Here is a 24,086-nt window from a genome sequence, read left to right as displayed (position 1 = left end):
AACATATCAGTATCATGTATATGTTAAACAACTTTATAATTAATATAAAGGTGTATATCTCTTAAACACAGAGTTTTTTTATCAAGTTAACGTAAGAATCGTTTACACGTTTTCCTTGTAGCTGATATATAAACATTGTTATTATACTAAATAGTTCCCGTGCATTATGCACGGGCCTAAAACCTAGTATATATGAAGTATCTAAGAGGGTTGGAGTGGAAGTATAAATAGTGTGAACGGTGGTAAGGTATTAGGTGTTGGACTGTTGAATTTTCTTGAATGGCTGCGTGGGGAACTGAGGGTGCAAGTAGTCCAACCCGTGACATGTACTGTATACCTAGCGTACGTGTCATTTGGGGTGAGGCTTGAGGTACTTGAGGAGCAAACTAACATCTTTCTTTTATTTGAAGGAAGGAGCAACAAAACATCTAGTTTTTTTTTTAATAGTAAAATTAATTCATTAATAAAAAGTCATACGACATCTACATAAGTAATCGAATCAAACAAATACATAAGTTGAATCAAACAAAAATTTCTTTCATAAGAACTACGATCGTCAAACAAATCTTGCAATGTGGAACATCTCCCGCTTATATCGTTGGAAAATACAGCCTTGTTGGAGAGACAATCTAATGATCCCTTGTAGTCGTGAGGATGATTTCCGTCGGATTCATCTGACCGTATTCGAAAAATTGATAACCTTTGTGATACCGCATAATTCTTCACCAACAAAATAATTTCACGGCAATCCATTAGATCTAGTATCCCGGATTGTAACCTGTAGAAATCCCCCTCTAAAAGAGGAGAAAAACCCTGTCTTTCGAAGGAGGTCGAAAAACCTTGTCTTTCGAAGGAGATCGAAAAACCTTTTCTTACGAAGGAGATCGAAAACCCTTTCTTTCGAGGGAGAAATCGTTATTGGAAACCTAAAAACAAATAAAAAACGAAGGTGGGGGCTTTCCAACGGTAAAAACCGATGGAAGCCCCATTAAAAATCAACAATGGAGGCTAGGGTTTTTGAAAGTAGAGAGGAGAGAGGGGAGAGAAGCGTAACAAAACATCTAGTTAACTGTTAACTACTCCATCCGTTTCCTAAAGATCTTCCCTCTTTCCGTTTAAGGGTGTTTCCAAAAGATCTTCCCTCTTTTGCTTTATTCCTTATTTGGCAAAACAAATTTCCCTATTTACCCTCTCATGTCACTATCATATGGTCCACCATTACATTATTAATTCAATTTTACTTCCTTTCTCTCTCCTACTTTAACCCCTTTTTATTTGTTTATTTATCTTAACCCTTTCTCTCTCCTACTTTACTCACACCATGCCCCACACAACTTGATTTTCCTTGGTATCTGTAGGAACAGTAAGTGGGAAGATCTTTAGGAAACGGAGGGAGTAGCTATTAAAACTCTTACATTGCTATACATAGCTACAATTAATGGGCTACTAAAATGAAAAATTAAGAAGCATTGCTTTAAAGTAAATATTTCATACCAAAATGAAAAATTAGGAGAAATCCAAGAAAATTTCTCAACAACAAATTTAATTTCATCAATCAATTACTAGAAATCTTTTAATAGATTTTGAATTCTTTCATGTGAGGAAATGATAAACAAAGGAATCCGAATATGAAGATAATAATATGTTTAGAGAAAAAAACTAATAGTACTTTTTATAATGGTGGAATCTACAAGTTTCAGAACCTTATGCGATGGAGTGTACCAAATGATACTATCATTATTTCAATACGAAAATTTTCATAAAATTACCTTTTATATAAATTATTTACAAAAAAACTACTCTTTTAAAAATTTTCTTTCAAAAAACTATCTTATATAACAAACTTCTTTCAATATCCTACCATTTTACCTTAATAGAGTTTAATCACTAATAATTGAGTCAACACAAATTACTTTTCTTTCTTTCCCCCTCGTTTCTCCCATCTTTTCTCACTACCCCACCGGCAATAACACCTACAACGATAGTCATTTATTGATTAGTATTTAATGTAAACGTAAAATGATAATATATTGAAAGTAATTTGTTATATAATGTAGTTTTTTGAAAGAAATTTTTTAAAAAGTAGTTAATTGGAATTTAATAATCCAACCTTTAACCGATCTTCTTAAAACAGTCCCACTTATAAGTTATTTTTGAATAACCCAACCTTTTGATGGTATCTTCTCAAAATGGTCCCAGGTGACTTGTGACCTGAACATCAGGTAATTTTTACCCCCTCCTCCTACTCATTTCTCTCTCTTCCCCTTCACCTCCTTGGTTCAGTTTGACCCCTCAGATCTCTTCCACCGGCCGCCGCGCTATCGACCCTTTCCCTCTTCGTCGCCGCTTTTCTGGTTCTCCAGTCTCTCTCCTTCTCGAGATTCGTCCGTCTTCGTCGGTCGTTCAATCACCTGCATTTATGTCGGGGGTACGGGGCAAAGGGATGTCGGGGGTACGGGGCAAAGGGAAAGGGGGGAGGGTGGCAGGGTAGGCTACCAGCGAAGGGTGGGGGATTACAGGGGTTTATGTGGGGGTGGGAATCGGGTGGGGGCTGGGGTGGGGGTGGATTCAGGGTTTGCAGCAGGCTGGGTTAGGGGTGGGAACCAGGTGGGGGCTGGGGTGGGGGTGGATTTAGGATTTGCAGCGGGCTGGGGTGGGGGTGGGTTGCTGCGAACTAGGGTGCGGGTGGCAGTGGGGCTGCAATGACTTAGGGTGGTGGGTGGGTGGGTGGGGATGCAGCGGCTTTGGGTGGGGTGGGGCTGCATCGGCTTGGGATGGGGTGGATGTAAGGGGGTGGGGTGGGGTGGGGTGGGGTGGGGTGGGGTCGCAAGAGGTAGGGGCAAGGGGTGGGAGTAATGGTGACTAGGTGGTGGTGGTTGTGGAGGAGAAGAGGTATAGGTGGGAGAAAATGGAATGACCAACGAGAGTGTGACACGTGTTATAATTGACCTGTTATACAGGTTCCAACAGGTCAAGGACCATTATGAGAAGATAGCACCAAAAGATTGGATCGTTAAAAAATAACTCATAAGTGGGATTGTTTTAAGAAGACCGCTTAAAGGTTGGATTATTAAAATCTAATTTTCCTTTTTTTTTTTAAAAAAAATGTTAATTACAAAAAGTAATGTTTTAAAATTTTGCCTTTCATTGATTGCATCCTATTAAGTTGGTGTTGCTCCATGTACTAATCGTATAGTTGGTGTTATCGACTCTAATTTTTCCAAAACAATTTACCTCTTAACGTACTTGACATGTTGAAGACGTAATAGATTCTCTTACAATGTTTAGGTAACAAACAAAAAAAATATCTCTCTTAAGGTGAAATTAGGTTTAAGGAAACCAGTTTCTTCTCCGAAAATGTAAGATTTATTTGACAATTGTGAAATTAGGGTGTTCCTATAAATCAATATCTTTTGCGTGTCATGTTAATATTTTTTTTCTTAATTAGTTATTCATCAATTTACAAAAAATTTGATTCGAACATACATTTATAATTATTTTTAATTTTTTAATATGTTTTTCTTAAATCAATGTTTCGTTGATTTTTTTTAGTTATTTGTTCATCATTATTGAGATAAGGAAATATAAAGTAGAAGAAGGCTATTGCTCAAATAAAGTGGAAGAAATTGTGTATTAGGTTAAATCGTTGAATATTAATAAAGTGGAAGAGTTTAATTTATATAATAGAGATTACCAAATAATAGTCAATATTTAGGTTTTAAATATTATCAGTATAATTATTAATATGAAATTCAAATTTTTATTTTCTTCTGATATTGTCGATCAAGTTATATTGTCAATTAAATTTTTAATCAAAGTTTTTACACATATGTAAGAAGAGGAAATCATTCTCTTTAATTTAATATTTAATTTCAAATTCAAAGTCAATTCCATTGTTAACTTGTTCAATATATATGGCGAATAAGAAGAAGAAAAGATTATTTAATACATATGTCATTTTAAATTCATTAAGAGTATATCATACTTTTTTGTAAAAGGGATACCATCTTCCTCCTCGTTCACTTATATAATAGAGATAGTGTATAATTCTAATGTGAATAGGATTATATAAGGAAATATGAATAATTACAAAAAAAGCTAATAGATTTAGATAATCATTACCAAATATATTCTAGGAAAATTCTCATTGGTAGCCTAGAGTTTTGGTATTTTACATTTGGTAAACAATAAAAGAAGAAGATCATTGACAACCTTTTACTCATGTTATATTCATGAAGTTTTAAGTCATTGCCATGCAATATCACCAGGATCCTATGGGCAATTGTTGGTAGGGTTGGATTCACATAATCGAATCATAGGGTCGTAAGATCCTACAAAATTGGGTACAATAATAGTGATGATTGTACTACAATATAGTAAAAGACTCATGTTAAGAATTTACACACATTAATAATGAATTCTTTCATTTGTAAATTGTGGTAGTAGTTCAATGCTCTAAAATTGAAGTAACATGAAATCAAAATCTAATAGGAGAGAGATAATATGTGAAATTACTTTAGAAATTTTTTTATGATAGTATCGAGCCGTAGAACCATTGGATCTAATTAAGATCCTACCATGTGGATTTGTGTAGTCGGATAAGATCAAAAGATCCTACAAAACTTAGATTCTACGTAGAATCGGGATTAATGAGGTCCTTCCGCAGCTTAGAATCGTAAGATTCAGATTTAAATTTTCATAACAATGCTACTATGTCTTATGAAGAAGAGTCACTTTTATAGTAACTAAAACTGGTAGAATAATTGTAACAAACTTATCTGAAAATCGTAGTGTGAATTAACACTGCCGTAAAGTTGAACTTGCCTAGCTACGTGCACACAAACTATTGGAAACCAACCTCTAGGAATACATGACGATTGCTCCTTCGGTGTAGTACAAAGTCATAGTTTGAGAACACTTCGAACAATGCCCAGACGAAGAGAGAATAATGAGAATGTGTTTTAGACAATGAGCACCTCTTATGAAGAGGCTTGTTGAAGGCAAAAAGACAACCAAAAATTTAGGGAGCAATTAAAGAAATAACAGACGAGTTAATCAAGGCAAGAATAACTAACAAAACAATATCAGCGAGGATAACAGTTACAAAATCAACGAATATATGAATGCTGATTTTGGACAAAAATTACGGAGCTGATATAAAAAGTACCACAACCAAACCACACCACACGCCTTTACCTAATTCAACCCGGCTGGAGCGCACACTTGTGTATGGTGACTAGTTCCTCTCCACTAAACTTACAACGACAAATGTATAAAGAACAATACTGTATATAAAAATGTAGGATACCACTAAACTAGCAATGTGCGTGGAACAATCTTTTTGTTCTTCTGAAGCAAAACTTGAAGTGAGAAATGCTATCACTCAACCACTAACTCTAACAACTTTTGTTGCAGTACAAACTAGTGTAGTGAACATAGCATGGTTTAATCCATAAATTGGGTGAGGATCGACCTCATGGTAGGCGTTGAGTTGTCGATGTTGTTGGTTGTGATTAGGGGTGTGCACCGGTCCAGGACCGGATCAGACATGAACCGGTTAGACCGAAATCCAGGATTTTCTTGGACCGGAAATTTTTTTGGTCCTAGACCTCTTAGACCGGAATTCTTTTTTCCAAAAAAAAGTCCTTTTTATTTTATTTAAATATATTTATAAATTATATACATTAAAATTAATAATTTTAATAACAATAATCCTAAAAGAATAAATAGACGCTTTTTAAGTTACTAACTTTCTACCTTTTAATTTTTTTTAACATATAAACTTTTTTTATATTAAAAAAATAGAAATTCTGGTCCAATCGGTCCAGACCGGAATCTTGGTATTCGACGGACCGGTCAAAATTTTGGTCTAGGTCAATCCAAATTCCGGTCCGGACTGATTTGTGCACACCCCTAGTTGTGATATTGAACAATTCTGCATTTGGTGGATGGTAGTGTTGGCTGATGGTTGTTTTTGTTATAGGCTTGACTATGGTGGGGGAGGCAAAGGGAGATCAAGTATAGGTGCTAGGGGAAGCCATGGTACGGAGGGAATTGAGTGGGTGAGCTACGAGAATAAGGAAATAAAAATAAGATGGAAAATAATTAATTTTTAAGACTTGTGAGTGTAGGGACTTGTTTTCATCTTCTAATTGTGATTAGAAGATAATACTTTTACTTACGAGTTTGAGACATATCTGACTACTTCATATTCCTTAAAATTTCACATCCATCTACCATATCTTTGGTCTAGATTGTTCCTCAAAATTTAATGACTAGTCTATTGATTTCTTACCTTAATTCACATCAGTAGGAAATCGACAATTATGATTGTAAAGTTGACAGTTTTTCTAAATAATTATCGTTCTATTGCAAAATAAATGTAATAGTTCGACTAACACACTTCTCAATGCACAATTGACTATTACTATCGCTAATTATCTATTAGTAACATTATAAAAAGTTAATATGGTGAAATTTCATACTCATAATAGTCTAAAGGACATTTTATATATACTAATATTTGTTATCATATTTCACTAAAAAATGGACATTTTATATATACTAATATTTGTTATCATATTTCACTAAAAAATGCTATAAAAAAATGAAACTCGTAAATAATAGAAAAGTTAATATATTGAATTAAATTTTAAATGGATCTAGTAATATTTTGTTTTGAAAGAGAAATTTCATTAATTGAAGGTCAACCGACATCTACAATAGCTATTATAGAAAAACAAGATACAATTAAACAAGATTAAATCAAATTCGTCTTCGAAAAAACTATAATGAACCAAATTGAGCAATACATCATAACCCCCTTGTATTTGCTGAATTAAGCAATTATTGATGAGAAAGTTTATCATTCTGATAAGCATATTATTCATGCATTTTAAAGAGCTAGTATCCTTGGACAATGGGGACACCAACTTGTGACTATGAAGAAAATTGAAGATAAAGGAAAAGGGGACACGTACAAAACAGTTGAAAGTGTGATCAAGAAAAGTTTAGTCACAAAATCACGCCATGAAATCTACGCCGATCTAGGATATTTTATGTTGCCAAAAAGGGAAATTTATACTTTAATTGTTGCATGCATTATGTGTTGACATTGATGAAGAGGATACTTTGTATTCTTGAGTGATTATCCTATCACCGAAGTAGTGCGAATTAAATTCCCTGTCTTCGTACCTAGAAATCTAGAATCATACAAAGTTAGCATAAGAATTTCAACTTAATTAATGCCCCGTCAGTCCTTTTTTTTTTTCAATCCGTTTTTTTCAACACGCCATACGGAATCCAAACCGTGCGGCCACATTATTGTAGCTCTTCCTCCTTCCTTGTCCTAATTCCTCTTCTCCTCACATTTTTCATTTTCTCTCTCCTCCCATCCCAATTCCTCTTCGCGAAAACACCAATGGCAACCACCACCATCACGAGATCGCCTTGAGTCCTTCCTCGATTCTCTCTCCTACTCTCGCTGTCGCAATCGACGAAATCTCAGCTTCTTCTGCGGGTTCGGGCTACGAGATTTCTATCCAAAATCGTTTAGTTAAACAAGCTGCTTGGACTTACCTTCAACCAACTGTTTCTTCTTCTCCTTCTTCCTTTTCTACCAGATTTTGCTTTTCCTACGACTTTTTCCGGCCGATTATCGTTGTTTTCCGATCGACGCCTTATGTCGGAAACTGCTACACTTGTCTATGACAAGTTGGTCGACGCTTTGTGGCTCATCCTCTGCAGATAACGATGGTTATTTCTATTATGTTCTTTTTTTATGGGTTTAATTTGCAACAATTTGATGGAGTTAAGAGGAGTGATGGTGGTTGATTGTTTGATTCGGTGGTTGTGGTGGTGGTGTGGTGGTGAAGGGGAGGACGTGGTGGTTCCATGGTTTGATCAAATAGAGGGGAGGGAGATTGAGAAATGGTTTGGTGTTTGTATAAAGTAACACATACTTTCACTAAAAAGTAATCCTTCAACATTACAAAAAAGCAACTCTTAGCATTTGAAAAAGTAACCCATAGTTTCAGTAAAAGTAACCCCTATTTACCGTAGAAGTACCTCCTTATAATTACAAACATAACCCATTCTTTCAGTAAAATTTAAAGTAACCCATTATCATTACAAAAAGTATTCTCCATTTTCAATAAAGTAACCGCTTAGCATTCGAAAAAATAACCCTTAGTTTCACTAAAAGTAACACCTAAAAATTAGAAGAAAAAAAACCTAGATTCAACAAAAGTAATCCCTGTTATGAAAAGTAACCCCTCTGAAAACGGATTCAAAAGTAACTCCTGTTACGCAAAGTAACCCCTTCGAAAACGAATTTTACACTTGGGCTTTTTTTAGGGGACGCGGGCTTCATTATAAACCCTAGCTTGGGCCTTTTATTAGATGGCCACACCATTTGTTCAAGGTGTGGCCTGCCTTATACAAAAGTTTGTGTTTTTTTTTTCCTTTGCTAGTTGGTTATATATTTTGATTTCATATTTACAAAGATCCATAATTGTGGAGACTGCACTTTAGTCTTTTAAGTCTTTGACTATGAATTCGAGCCAGTTTAAGTCTTTGACTATGAATTGTGAGTATAATACTTATCGTCAAAAGTTAATCCAACTCGAATGTAAACACTTTAAAATCGAATATGACATAATCTGATTCTACCTAAAAAAAATGATCAACCAATTCAACTGAAAATGTTGAAGCATAACTTTAGCAAATAATACATGTGAGCGTTTACATTGATAAAAGATGAGAGAACTATCACTTTAAAAGGCTAAGGGACTATAATTCTCTTATTGACATATTGTTTTAAAGTAGAGCCTATTACTCTTATGAAGTGAACTCTATCTCTTGATTATAATGTCTGAAGTCAGCCCCATATTTAACATAAAGTTATGCCGGCCAACACCAAGCAAATTATAGCATCATACAATCATTTACCATGTTAGCTCGTTTTTGAACTTCTCGTTTATATATGTATATATATAGGGGTGGGATCCGCTAAAAACAACTCTTAATCTGAAAACTGAAAACAAGGGTAATTTTTAACCCCTTTAGAGTAACTTTTAACACTTTTAGGATAACTTTTGCCAGTTTTGGGGTAACTTTATTATATTAAGGGTAGTTTCATATATTTCAAGGATAACTTTATTGATTATAAGAGTAACTATTACCAGTTTTAGGGTAACTTTTACCATTTTTAGGGTAACTTTTATCAATTTTAGGATAATTTTATATATATTTCAAGGGTAACTTTAGGGTAACTTTATATGCTATAAGAGTAACTTCTTCCACTTCTAAGGTAACTATAAATAATGTCACTGAAACTTACACTATCGCCGCCAATGCCGGCCTAGGTACATGATGTAATGCTCTCTGAACCACCTGAACCGACAATTGAGGAACCGACGAAAAATCTAATTGCTGAGCTAATTTCTTCGGTGCGAATTCCGAAGAAGATGACGTTGTCTCCGCCGTTACCACCGCCATTTATCCTCTCTCCATACCAAAAAAAATCTCCAAAATTCTCAATTTTCGACCAAAAAAAAGTTTTACAAAAACAAAAAAAAAAACAAAAAAAAAAAGATTAAATCCAAAAATTCTTGGATTTTTCTCTATTTGATTAGTGATTGAAAAGCTGAAAATTCAAAAATCGTAAAAAAAAAAAGTTTTTCTTCAAAGCAATATTATAATATACGTTGAAGATGAGAAAGAAAGGTGTTAAACGGCTTCGTTTTGATACCGGAAAATTCGTCGGAGATGAGAGAGATTGAAGAGAGAAAAAGAGTTTTAAGTAGGAATTTCACTTTCCTGTGTTGTATACTTGTATGTGTATGCATTGTTGTTCTTGGTGGTGGTGTTGTTGCAAGAGTTGTTGTTTTGGGATGCATCAATAGAATAGCAAAGAAGTAAAGAGAGAAGTAGAGATACAAAGGTTACTTAGGTGAGAGAGAGTACACGGGGGAGTGTAGTGGATCGAGATGCAAGAACCATTCGATTAGAAATCAACGCTCCAGATCTTTTATTTTTGGTTTTCATTTTAATGGGTGTTCACAAGATCCTATATATATATATATATATATATATAATATATATTATATAATATATATATATAATAAAACCATAATTTCCATTTTACCATGGGGAGAGACTAGAGAGAGATTTTAGATACAAACAACATACCATTTCAATAAAATATATTCTTGTCACAACCTCTATATATATACATATATACATATATACATATATATATAATGTATATATATATATATATACATATATACATATATACATATATATATATATATACATATATACATATATACATATATATATATATAATAAAACCATAATTTCCATTTTACCATGGGGAGAGACTAGAGAGAGATTTTAGATACAAATAACATACCATTTCAATAAAATATATTCTTGTCACAACCTCTATTGATCAACAAGATTAATGTCGTGTGACCAACCACTAACATGGCACGGTGGTAAGTGGTTGTTGCCATTATTGGCTGCGCTATCCAAGACCAGGGGCGGTTCTTAGCCCATGCTGTATAGGCAACGGAATAGGGCTCCAAAAATAGAGGGGCCCCGAAATATATTATATGTATTAAATGTTTGAAAGAAAAACAAAAGGAAAGCATTTGGATCAGTGGTAAAGTGGTAAGGGATGAGCAAAAGGGACGCGGGTTTGATTTTGGGTAGGAGCAGTTTTTTTTAGTTTTTGCTCTTTCAATTATGACTGTTGACTCATCACCTATTCACAGTAATACTTACCATCACGCGTGGTTTTAATGGCTACTCTCTTCTCTCTCCTTCTAACTCTCTCTCTCATTAATTTCTACTCATACTCCTATATCTTTTGTTTGCGATTTTCCAATAAAATTTACTCTTAAACTTCAATTCAACAAATTTTACCGGAGAAATTCAAGAGATGGGTGGTTTTAAATTGATGCACAATGTGTTGATGTACAATGTATTGATGTACAATGTGTTGTTGGTGATTTTGATTAGATTATTTTAATATGATGTAGTTAGATATTATTTTCAATATAAAAGTATTTTTTTAAATTGAGAATCTAATATCTTTTATAAACTAAATATAAAAGACCCAATTTTAAAAGAGCATATAGGACCCCCGCTATGTTTGTCCCGCTCCTATCCAAGACATGCAGAGATTGACTACCATAGGTCGATAACCCCCCATCATTTAGTCAATCTTTATTTATATAGAGACGTTAATATTTTTTCTGTAAAAGATAACATACAATTACTTTAGCTCTTAGTACTTATAAGTTAACAAGTAATATATTGTGTACAACAAACTTTACTAACGCAATCACGAAATTGTTATAAAGGAGTAAAGGACTATGCATTGCATGTTTTTAACACTATTATTGAATATGAAGTATTTTTTAGGCAATGTCAGTTAGTCAATCCAATTTCATTTCATGTAATCTTAATACATCTACAAATAAACATGTTCATCAAAGGTGCTGAATCCGAGACTTGACCATTGAACTTAACCATTGTGTAACCTTAGCTATAAACCTCATGACTTACTTCCATTTCATCACTTAATCCATAAAGGCATAAACCCATATATGTTCATCCCAATGATAATTCATATTATAATTTATTACATAGAAAATTTATAAAGGAATTGGAAGAATTTTTTTGAGTACAATCCAATGCCTTTAACTTTTCTTCCCACTTCTTCTAGTGTTTAATTTAACACTTTAAAATCACATTTTTGGTAAATGATATAGGGCATTGCTCGGGACAATGACGACTGATGTTCTATTGTGCCTCGTAATTCAAAGAAAAGAGGAGCATGCTCTATTGTGCCTCGTAATGCAAAGAAAATATAATTTTTTCCTTGAATAATGCAAAAGTGAGTTTTAATTCTAGAAATATGCCCCCCAAAAAATTTCCTACGTACCGTCCACGTAGGACGGCACGCGAGAAACTGTTTTTTGTTTTGTTTTTGCCCACGTAAACCGCTACTCACAGTAGCGGTTTATTTTAAAATAAACCGCTATCTCAAGTAGCGGTTTATTTTAAAATAAACCGCTATCTCAAGTAGCGGTTTATATATATAACCTGCTACCCTGAGTAGCGGTTTACTTGGGCAAAATGTTGCAAGCACATATCAAACTCTGGAGTTGGGGATTTCAGTAAACTGCTACTTGGAGTAGCGGTTTTCATTAATGAACCGCTACTTGAAGTAGCGGTTTATAAAAAAAAAAAATATTAACCGCTACTTCAAGTAGCGGTTTTACTTAAGTAGAAAAAATAATAATTCTCGCGTCCCGTCCTACGTGGACAGTACGTAGGGAATATTTTTTTTTTGGACATATTTATGAAATTAAAACCCATTTTTGCATTATTCGAAACAAATATTCAAAGAAAATAGGAGCTATAACTTGGTTTTTTAACTTAATTTTGTGGGAAGCGAAGAGTCCTAGTCCCACATTACAACAATTTCGTTCATAGCAAATTCATTGGCCAAAAATATCATTTTGCTCACTCGGTATACTATTTTCCTACCGAAGACGGGGGACAATAAGATTTCTTGCGTCACTTTCCACAACCACTATTGTAGAATCGTAACTTCGTATCTCACATGCGTTGAGGCAGTTTTGCGAAGTATTAGAAATCAAAAGATTGATAGCGAGTTCTCCCACCATCTCAGGCAAATAATGGGGCGGTAAATGGTGATTGTCACTTGCAACTTGTAAGATCGTTTGAAATCCAAACAGCGTAACTTTCTAAACAATTAAGAAAAGTGTGCTTAATTTAAGATAGATTAACATGTCATGATTGTTCAAAGAATATTTTTCTAAAAGAATCATTAGTCTTATTAAATCATAATATTAGTAGTCAGTTCTAACGATTAATGAAAATAACTACTACCTCCTTCGATTCATCTCTTACTTGTTTGCTGTTAAAGTTTGCTATTTTTAATTTGATCATATTTTTTAACTACACCGCAGCAATAGACTCCTTACAAACGACACCAATTCCACTAGTGAGGGATCCTTCTAATGAATTCATTTGGTTGTAAGTACAAGGAAAGACTATAAAAGAAGACACGTCCAAGCACAAAAGCAGCCAACTAAGTACTCATTATTTGAGAAAAAACGCTTAGGAAAATTCATCTAGTGGATATGCATCGGTGTTTGTGTAATCCGAGACAAGTTTATAGACGCAAGATTGAGTTTGTCTATCAGTGAACGGTTGTATCTAGTGAATTGGTGGACTAATAACCACCCGTGATTTTTACTCATCTCATTGGGGTCTTAGATGTCAGCATTTCCTCGCATCATTCTCCTTTAACATGACGTTATGTTTTATATTTTTAGTTCGTCCTAATCTAATCTTGTCCCGAATCAAAATTTGACATATAGACTTTATTATATTGTGTATCATGATTAACTTCATGGTTTGACACTAAATCATTCCTTTTTAGATTGAGAGTATTACCATATCAGTTTGTTTTGATAGCATAATATTCTCTATATATATTGAGGTCCCATTGGGGGCCCCGTGGTAAGGAAGGCCCTGTCAGACCTAGACCTCTTGTAGGTTAATTAGGCTTGGGTTTGCAGGTAGACGCTTTTAGAGTTGAGGGGTGGGTAAGAGAAAACCCTATCTCAAAGTGCTCCTAGTGAGGATCGAACCACCAACCTTGTGTTTGGAAGATTATTTCCTTATCACTAGGCGAAACTTTTGGTATTTTTCCACTTCTCTCAAGTGTTGGATTTCACACTTCAAATTTATATTGGTAAATTTGGGCATCGTCTCGATCAACAACTAATTATATATCAAATCTAGTAAGATTTCATCTAAAATCAATTGGAAATAGGTGAATATCCTTTGGTTTTATGATATCAATCATCACCCATTTCCTTTCTCACTAAGAGACAACTAATCTCAACTTACACATGCAGTTTTATGTTAATTATGTAGAGATTCCCTACATCATTAGTTTCTTTACCATTGCCCTTTGTGACTGAGGTTCCGTTTGGTGGAGCGTAAAACATTTTCAGTGTAAAATGATCTTCATGGAAAACAATTTACAATAGAAAACACAATTCCAAAATTAGTTTTCCAGTTGTTTGGTTTCATGTAAGGAAAATGATGAAATAAAAGGAAATGAAAGGGAAAGTAAGGAGGTAGAGAGAAAAGTGTACAAGAGAGATAAGGAAAATAGTTTTCCCTTCATTTTGAAAGGAAAATGGTTTTCCATCATTGGGAGAGCAATTTTACCCTAAGGGAAAATGGTTTTACACTCTTTTGCCAACCAAACAATGTAAAACTGAAAATAAAGGAAAACAGTTTTCCGAGAAAATGTTTTACACCCTACCAAACGGAACCTGAATTAGCTTCTATGACAAATCAGAGATCAGCCAAGAGTCCATGGGGGAGTGACACATGACATTTTGATGATAGAGAAACATGGATTAAACGATGAATCATAATACAAGTGTTTCTATTGTGTAAAAGCATAATCTAAGACATTCGATGGATTTCGCTGGAAATGTGTTACTTTCAATCTTTGATTAGGGAAAAAAATGACATTAGACTAGAGTATTAATTATTATTTGCACGCCTGCACATTAAAGAAACATTCAAGGATAGATGGGTAGTAAAATTTGCACTCATCATTGAAGTCAAGGACATTTACTAATTTTGCAGAAGACATAATCTATGCGAGTTTCGCATCTTTATATTACTTTTTAGATTAATTTACTCTGGAAAGCTATGCAGGAAATAAGATATAGTAAGTAGCTAATTATTTAAAAATTGACGACAAACAAATGATGTTAGCATGACATCGAGGTCTATCTAATTTGTAACTTTTCATGCGTAGTTTTGTGAATTTGTGGGTCGTTATTCTCGTCAACAGTGCAGGTCAATCCAGCCTATCTCACCTCGTGGATCATGTGGGTCGGGCCAGCAAAAAGTTCGGTCCAGCCCAATTCGAACGGTGAAATTGGTGGATGGGCCGTCGGCCAAATTTCTTGAACACAACCCACTAAATCCCACTACTAAAACCATCCAGCCCGAACCATAAAACCGGTCCAACCCGATCTATGAACCAAACCAGCCCAGTCCAAGTAAATATTGAACCAAATTGTGTATATTTTAATCAAATTGTATATATTTTAATCAAATTGCATATATTATAATTCAATCAAATTTAAAAGAATGAAAGTTATTCATTAATATTAATATTTGTATATATTTTTAATTCATTTTGAAGATTTTATGTAACAATAATGAATAATTTCAATGATTAAATATTTTTTTTTTAAAAAATCTCATGTCCGCCCGTCAGCCCGGTCTAGCCCACCAGACCCACGAACCGTGAAAACTGGCAACAGACCGGTGTGGGCCAAGATTTTTCAACCCGCGGACCAGCCCCCCCACCCATGAATTTCCCGGTCCGGTCCTTGGCCGTGAAATCTCAGTCTAGCCCACCACGACCCACGATCCAGCCCGCCCAGCTCGCACCAGTCTATCCTGAGAAAAGCTGGAGAAAAACTGGTGCGGACTGGAGAAAAATAGCAGCCCTCCCAGTCCGCGGAGAAATTTTTTCAGTAAAGCTCGAAATTGCCCCAAATTCAAACTCGAACTTGATCTATGATCTATCTAGCGCTAGCAATCACGTCGGGTTGGGTCAGTTTCAGGTTGACCTGATTTATATTTCAGGTCACTTCCCCTGACCCAAACCCGCCATGATTTATATTTCAGGTCGAAAACCTCAACCCAAACCCGACCTGATATTTTTCGGGTTGACCCGAAACCAATCCAAAATGACCTGTAATAAAAATCTAAATATCCAATGATAAAAAACTGCCAACTTAATTCAGAAAGGTACTGTACATGTAACATGTTTAAGTTTCAACATTCAAAGCTGAAATTTTCAGGTTGAAGTGAGTTGGGCTTGGCCCAATATTATAACCAAACCGACTAAGGGCTAACCTAACATAATATAAGTTATTTATAAATCAGGTCATTTCGGATTATTTTCATGTTCAAAAGGTCAACCTGAAACTAACCCATTTTATATTCAGGTCAGGGTGGATCGATCCTTTTTTTTCAGGTCAAAAATCTCAACCCAAATCCAAAATTTCAGATCAGTTTCAGATCGGGTTATCAGAGAGTCAGTTTTTGCCAACACTAGATCTATCTATCCAAATTGCCTTTTTTAATTTTACTTTAATAAACGTTACATGTTCTTTACCCACGGGAAATACATAGAAGCTCTAGGCTAGCCAGCTGCCCAGCTAGGCTCTCACGGACTAAACATTAATTTGGAAGCATGCCAAAAATATTAAATTACAGAGAGATAGGCAAGATAAGAAAGACCTTTCGGTGATTTTTTACTTTTTTATCGGTCCTACTCTTTTCGGTGAATATTTAAATTGTGTACACTTTCTCTCTCTAGTTTCATTATTTATTTATTTTTGAAACCAAAATTATTTCATCGATTTAAAGCCATATCAGATCTAGTAAATAAATCAAAACCTATATATCAAATTGGATCAAATAAAATTTTATTATGCTAAAATCATGGTATTTGATAAGATCTAACAATTTTGCAAGACCTTTTCCATATCGCTTACTTTTTACGAGATGATCTATTGATCTATTGTAATTTTAACGTAGAACTTGAGTTGATTCAACTGATTGTAGACGAAGAATCATATCTCGTGAAGCTGCACATATTCTCACCAACAAATCAATTTATAAGAGAAAACAAAACACCAATTACCAAATTTATAATGACATGAAACAATTATATTAGTTCCTAATGCGAGATCCTATTACAGAATATGCTATGATATAACATGTTACATCCAAGACGACCTCCTTTTACTATGCATAAAAGTTGATTGCAAATATACTTAACTCTAGAGACACTTAGATATACCTTATAAATAAGAATTATGGGTGGCCTAGTTGGTCGGACTTCGGAGATCTTTCTTCTACTCTTTTGAATTAAACAAGAGTTTGATTCTTACCTATTATAAAGAGGGATCTCCAATTTCTTCTCCACGTGTTCAATGGTATATTTATCTTACCTAAAAAATGTATCTTATAAATTGCAACTAACTTGCCATGGTTTCTACCCATTAAATTGATGTTCGACAATCAATTAAGGGGGGTAATGTGTTGGTACCGTTACGGTGTTACCCTCAACCGGACCGGGCCACTGGACCAAGCGTACATGCAATAAAAAATGAGCAAGTTGTACAAACAAGTGGATATTCCAACTTCAACTAGTCATTTGAAGATAAATTAATTTAGCTAATTTACCATATAATTATTACAAAAAATCCCACTTTTTCCTTTATTGTGAAGGTACCTCATATGACATATAAGCTAATAACTAAGAGCTTGTTTGGTATTGTTTAGTATATAAAGTATTCTATTACTATATAACCTTAGTTTGCTACATGGTTATTTCTACTTTTAAATAAGTGTAACAATTTGTTTTTTATTTCTAATGCATAAGTTCGGCAATTAAATCTATGATTATTTATTAATAAAAGTTATAAAAAAGTTTGATATTAAGATCGAAAATATTCATTAAGAAAAGTTCAATAAATATTATATGATTACTTTATTAATATATATTAGTTAAAAACAAGGTGAAATTGAGGTATCACTACAAAAGAAAGGCGCATCTACAATAAGTTTTCCCGCCGTCAATAAGCCATTTCTCATTATATAAAAGGTTTTTTACAACAAGAAATTGTGTATAGTAGTAAATAGTCGCAAAAGGTTTTGTCTCAAAAAAAATTTGCAGCTAGTTTGAGTGGGTCGTTATAATTGTTCTTTTACGACAAGATTGAGTTGTCGTGGCAGTCGTGGTTATAGACTAATATCTACGACCATATTTCTGGTTGCAATTCTTACTTTTGGAAATTCTAAGTATTACTAGTTGTAGACACATAATCATGTCTCCTCAATTTAGTATCAGATGATGATACATACAATCGTCCTGGTCCAACCCAAAGGAGAGAAATCCGAAAAGTTCAATCCACCATCATTTGCAAAATCTATTTATTAATTTAAAAGATTCCAAACCTAGTTTGAAAAGCCTATTTAATGATTCATGATATATAATTTTATTTTTGAGCCCATTTTTGAGAAGCCCAATAGTAGACCAAATCATGTCTCCCCTTGAGTGCCTAATGATGAAGTATACCGTTGTTCTAATAATTGCTCCGGTCCAAAGGAAGAACAATCAAACGAGCTAAGCCCAAAATTATTTCGAAAATATAAAGTCTATTTATTGGTTTAAACAATCCAAGCTCAATTTTAAAGGTCCAAATAACTATTTTTGATAATTAATTGTATTTTTAATATTTAAATTAATCATTCTTTATAATTAATTGTTAAAGGATATTTCTAAAATAAGATTTTCATTCCAAAAGATAGCTGAATTCAGATTTCAAAGGGTATATTTTATCAAAGGATAAAAAACAATATTAAAATAATAAAAAATAGGTCCGAAAGCAAGTACGCGCGACGCACATGTTATGCGCCTAACGCAAAGGTTGTGCTTGTGGCGCACAATTTTTCGCTCGTTTCTTTGAACGATTTTACACAATGACTTCCTACGACATTATGTATACTCTCCTATACTTACACATATTCAAATATTCACACTTTCTACAAACGCATTCAAATTCCATTCAAATTCATTCAAGTTTCAAGATTGCTCATTCTGAAGATCGTTGCATAAGACTCAGATGACAAAGGTATCATACCTGAGGGTCAATTCCAATCTATTTCTTGTTTTACTAACAATCTACTTTTCATGATGTTGGTCTTCAAAGAATTAACGCTTTATTGTACAATATTCTCTAATCTCTACTACTCTTCTTTTTATATATATTTCTTTTCGATACATTCTTATATATTCATATGCATGCTGCATGATTTAATGCTTCGCAACCTCACATGATTATTTTTGCTAATCAATACCTAAATAATTTTTCTAACGCCTAGTAAGGTAATTGAACAATCTGATTAGGAACCTAATAATTCGATTGCTATAATAACGTGTCACTAAAAATTACTCTTTTGTTTGTTTATTGAAACGACATAAATTAATTATAGATTGCATTAACATATTGTGTTGTTGTTTATTAGAATGAAACTTGAACATGAATCGATATTAAGTAGATGCCATCAATGGGAGAATTTGATTCTTGATCATATACGTACCCTTACCCACTAACACAATATTTGGTTCATTGACCAATTATGAAGCCATGATGGACAAATCTACATTGGATAAGTCCCTAAGATGTCCCTATGGTTTTTGGCCAAGTATTCAATTAAGTTTATGAGTTCTTCAAAGACTTGTTGACGACTTCTGTTTCAAAACTAAAAACGTTACAAGGAGGTAGTCAAAATCCTCGCTCACGTACAATTTGATGACTTCATTGGGGAGGATTCAAATAATTTTTGATAAGTGGGTGAAATTCAAAGAGTACGATTCATAGTTTTTTATGCGTTTAAAGAACAAGACTGTTTTGCATATGCATGACTATCTTTCAGAGCCACTACAAGGTCTTATCCTTGCCCTAATAGTGCATATTCTATGCATGGGGCCACTCTGGGAGGAGCTTTACGCTTTGTCCGTCCAAAAGCTTTATGAGCGATAGTGTTAGATCTTAGTCATAAGCAAACCTATCCAACCATGTCATTGCCTTCTTGTTCTCGACTTGAGATTGTAGTGGGTATTATACGTGACTATCTTTATTTATAAGCAAATATACAATGTGTGGGATTAATCTCTTAGTCATGGATCTTTCTTAAGCCCAAGCACTAGAATAACATAGATTTTGACTTTAGGTTTGAACTGCATACTATTTCTTGCATGTTTGACATTATTAATTGTTGTTTGCTATGCTCAACATGCTTTCCCCTCGAATTAGGCTAAAAATATCGGAGACAACCAATAATTTGTCGAAAACTACAAAAGTGCGCAATCGAATAACTTACACGACACACACGTTACTTAGGCCACACACACCTCCATGTGTAGCGCGCATCACTGCTGTATGGCATGCATCACATAATGAGCCAGACACAAATCCTATTTTGACGAATTATTTGCCGGTTTTGATTCGTCGCATTCATCGTCATCCATGGAACTTTTAAGTCATCTTTTTCTAAAAAAAACTCACGTAATTCAAGACTTAATCTTTTCCATCCATATCATCTAAGAGACTGAGTTTATTTTTTGAGTCTATCTAGATAAGTGTTTATGATAGAATTTGAGTCGTCATGTACTCATCCTATATATCTTATACCCTATCTCCAACCTATCTTTTTTTAACATATATATATCCTACCCTATCCTATCCTTTTTCTTTGAATAATATCTTTTAAATTAATCCTACCATCTTCTAACTTATCTTTTAAAAATATTATTCATCATAAATCCTATTCTTTAAGTTAAAAAATATTTTTCAACAAAAAAATATCCCCATCTCCAGCATACTAGCTAAATCAACTTGTTTTGAAAGAAAAGGAAAAAAAAGAAATAAAAGGAGTCCATTTCAAAAACAAAATGAACTTGAAAAATTCTAAGCCCATACATCCCAATCCAATCAACTCGATTCAAGTCAATTTGCATTTATCTTAGGCGCATGCGCATTTTCATGAAGGTCTTATTGAAATATGAGTCCATGCATTCATCTTAGACTCATCTAAGTCTAGCTTATCTCAAAATCTAGGCCTATTTGTATCTTTATGTGAACCCTTATCTAAGTCAAGCCCATGTAGGCCTAGTCTAAGTCAAGCCCATATAGGTCCAATATTCGAGTCTAGCAATGCCACTCCTCTATATTGCCATAAAGGTCCAATCTTCTAACATATAGTGAAGCTATTCCTCCCAACTGCCATAAGGCCCAACTTTCGAGTCTACCGAAGCTACTACTCTTTATTGCCATAAAGGCCCAATCTTTGAGTCTTTGGAAGGTACTCCGATCCTCCTTATTGCACTAAAGGTCCAACCTTCGAGTCTAGCGAAGCTACTATTCCCCATTGCCATAAACGCCCAATCTTCTTGTCAAGCGAAGGTACTCCTTACTATTGCCATAATGACCAAATGATCGAGTCTAGCAAAGCTACTCCTCCTTATTGCCATAAAGGCCCAATCTTTGAGTTTAGCGAATCTAGTCCTCCCTATTGCCATAAATACCCAACCAATGAGTCAAGTCTGCTTAAATTTTTATGTAGGTCCAGTCATAGTCCAAGCCTTGTTTGCATCTGCATATAGCTAGGCCTATGTCTCCATCATGGTCAAGCCTATCCTATTCCATAACCTACATTATTCTCAAACCATGCATCTCAAAATTATTTCTTTTTTCTAAAATCATTTCTAAGAACTTACGAGTGAGGTCCATTCGGTTTTTGTTCGAGATCGGTTGTGATATTATAACTTGGGAACACCTAATAGAGAAAGGTTCATCAAATGAACTATCACCTTTTCTGACGAATTATCTGAAAATTTTGAATAATCATTTGAAATAGGAGATATTACTAAATAACTCAATGCAATCATGACTTAACTTCAAGTGACGAACTCTCGTATTGAGGAACAAGACAACGTGCTCGAAACACTAATAGAATGACCAGTACCTCATGAAGAAGAATGCGATGAAACTCCACCACCACCACCTCATGCCAAATATGGAACCGATCTAAGGTTTGAAAAACTTGAGCAATTGATCCAGTTAATTCCTGCACTCGAGAGTTAGGCTCATGGCCATCACATCATTAATCCTGAACTAAAAACAAAGCTTCCTGAAAAGGTTGCCTTGGGAGACCTCCCAAACTTTAAGGGGGTCGAAATCCCAGACGATCATATAAGAACCTTCTCCATCTTTATGGCTCTCAAAGGCATGGTCAATGACCTGTATCAATACATTTTTTATTGGAAATTAATTACGGAGGAAAAAGATGAAATTTGTTCTTCCAAAAATTTGCTTTTTTATTTTTATTTTCTTTTGGTACAGTTTTCTCAAACCATTTACCAAGTCCCTTGTGACGTTACATCTCACGAGACTGTATATCTTCGCGAGATTTATGATCTTGTGACATCTCACGTGATATATCTCGCGAGATTTATTGATTCTTGTGAGATTGTTTAAATTTAAGGCCTTGACAAGCAAAGAAAAGGCTCATAATATAAGTAAGAAACATGATACATAAATTATAAATTGTAAAAGAAATTGGCCTAAACAACCATGATAAATGGACAACCATTTTCAAAACTTATACAAATGACTTCCTCCCTCTTATTGCTAAATAATTTTGGCTCTAAATTTGTCAAGTTCAAGTGTTGAACTTAAAAAGAAACACAGTAAGTGTGTAATGTTTTGGCAATTTTTCACTCTATTCTTTCATTAAATTTGGACCCTAGGTTTACTCATCGTCAACTTTCTACTCTCTACTTTTTGACTTCTCTAGAAAAGTGTATACCTTCCATATAAACGGTCAATGGGTCAGGTAGGTTGAGTCGAAACCATGCCAGGCCGCATGTCATGAGAAGCATGGACCGAGTTAGCAACTTAACCAAGTGTGTGGTTTCAACGTGTCAAAGTGGTTCACGGGTCAGGACGGGTCATGGTGGGCCAAGCTAGGGCTAGCCAAAAATAATAGTTTTTAAAATAAAATGGTTGCATGAACGAGTCTTAGAGGCAAGTCGATCGGGTGGACCAGGTCAAACGAGTGAGGCGTGCTTTATTGAGCTTAGGCTAATAAATTTATTTGACTCATGGCTTATCGTACTTAAATTGGACCCCTTGCATGCTAGGCTTGCTGGTGTTGAGGGATGGGTGAGCCTGGGTAAGTTGTGTCAACCATGCCAATTGATCATCACTAATTCTCTTGTATATTTTTTTTGATAAGTAAGCAAGCTTTTCATTAATAAAAAACATCATACAACCTAGCCATCACTCAATGGGAGACAAACCAACTAGGTTGACCCCCTCCCAAAGAGCAAGCTCAAACTAATACAGACATCTTATAGAGAAGAAAACCATTCTAGTTCAGTCCTCTTTACATTCTTTGGCATCACAGCCAAAATCCTCATCCTTACAACTTGTTTCAAATTATCTACTGTAAATTGAACACTAGGAACAGTTTGGTTCTAGTAGCTTTGATTCATACTGTACCAAATCAAGTAAACCAAAGCAGCAATACTTGCATAGTACACCTGCTTCCTGAACTTAGAACATCTCCTGTGCATACACTAGTGCACTAGCTGCTGCAGTGTGTTGATTGTATTTCTGATGCTGAGCCATTGCTTTATTTCACCAAGACATTTCTTACTATAGTGGCATTTGAAAAACAAATGCTCATGATCTTCAATACCATTACAGCATATCAAACATGTATCCATGTTGCTTATACCAAACTGAGCCAACCTAGCTGTAGTATTCAGCTTGGCTTGAATTGCAAGCCAACATATAAAATTATGTTTGGGAGTATTAAGCCTACTCCAGACATATCTATCCCATTGAACCACTATTCTTGCTCCAGCTATCTTCTCATATAATGTTTTCACAGAATATTTCATCATGGCACCTAGCTCATCTTGGTTGTAGTATTGCTTCAATTAATCTCTAGTTGAGCAAATTTTTTTCCAGTACCAGCTTGCATTATGGTTGGGCTGGTAGCTCCACCACTCCTCATTCCTCAAATAAACTGAATGGATCCATTTGATCCATATATTGTCCTGCTTTGTAGCCACAACCCAAACATATTTACCCATATTTGCCACATTCCACAACTGCACATTTCTAATCCCAAGACCCCCTTGATGTTTACTGGATCACAAATGCTCCCAAGTAATGTTACCTGGTCTGTTGCTGAATGCTTGACCACTCCACAAAAATGCTCTGCAAATCTTATTAACCTCCATCAGCACCTTCTTAGGCAATATGTAAATCTGAGACCAGTACATGTGGATATTAACAAGCACACTGTTAATGAGTTGGGCTCTAGCAGTGAAAGACAAGTGTCTAGAGCTC

Source organism: Beta vulgaris, chromosome 7 (genome assembly GCF_026745355.1).
Source record: "Beta vulgaris subsp. vulgaris cultivar EL10 chromosome 7, EL10.2, whole genome shotgun sequence".
In the NCBI taxonomy this organism is placed as follows: Eukaryota; Viridiplantae; Streptophyta; class Magnoliopsida; order Caryophyllales; family Amaranthaceae; genus Beta; species Beta vulgaris.
This window is presented reverse-complemented; position numbering follows the sequence as displayed.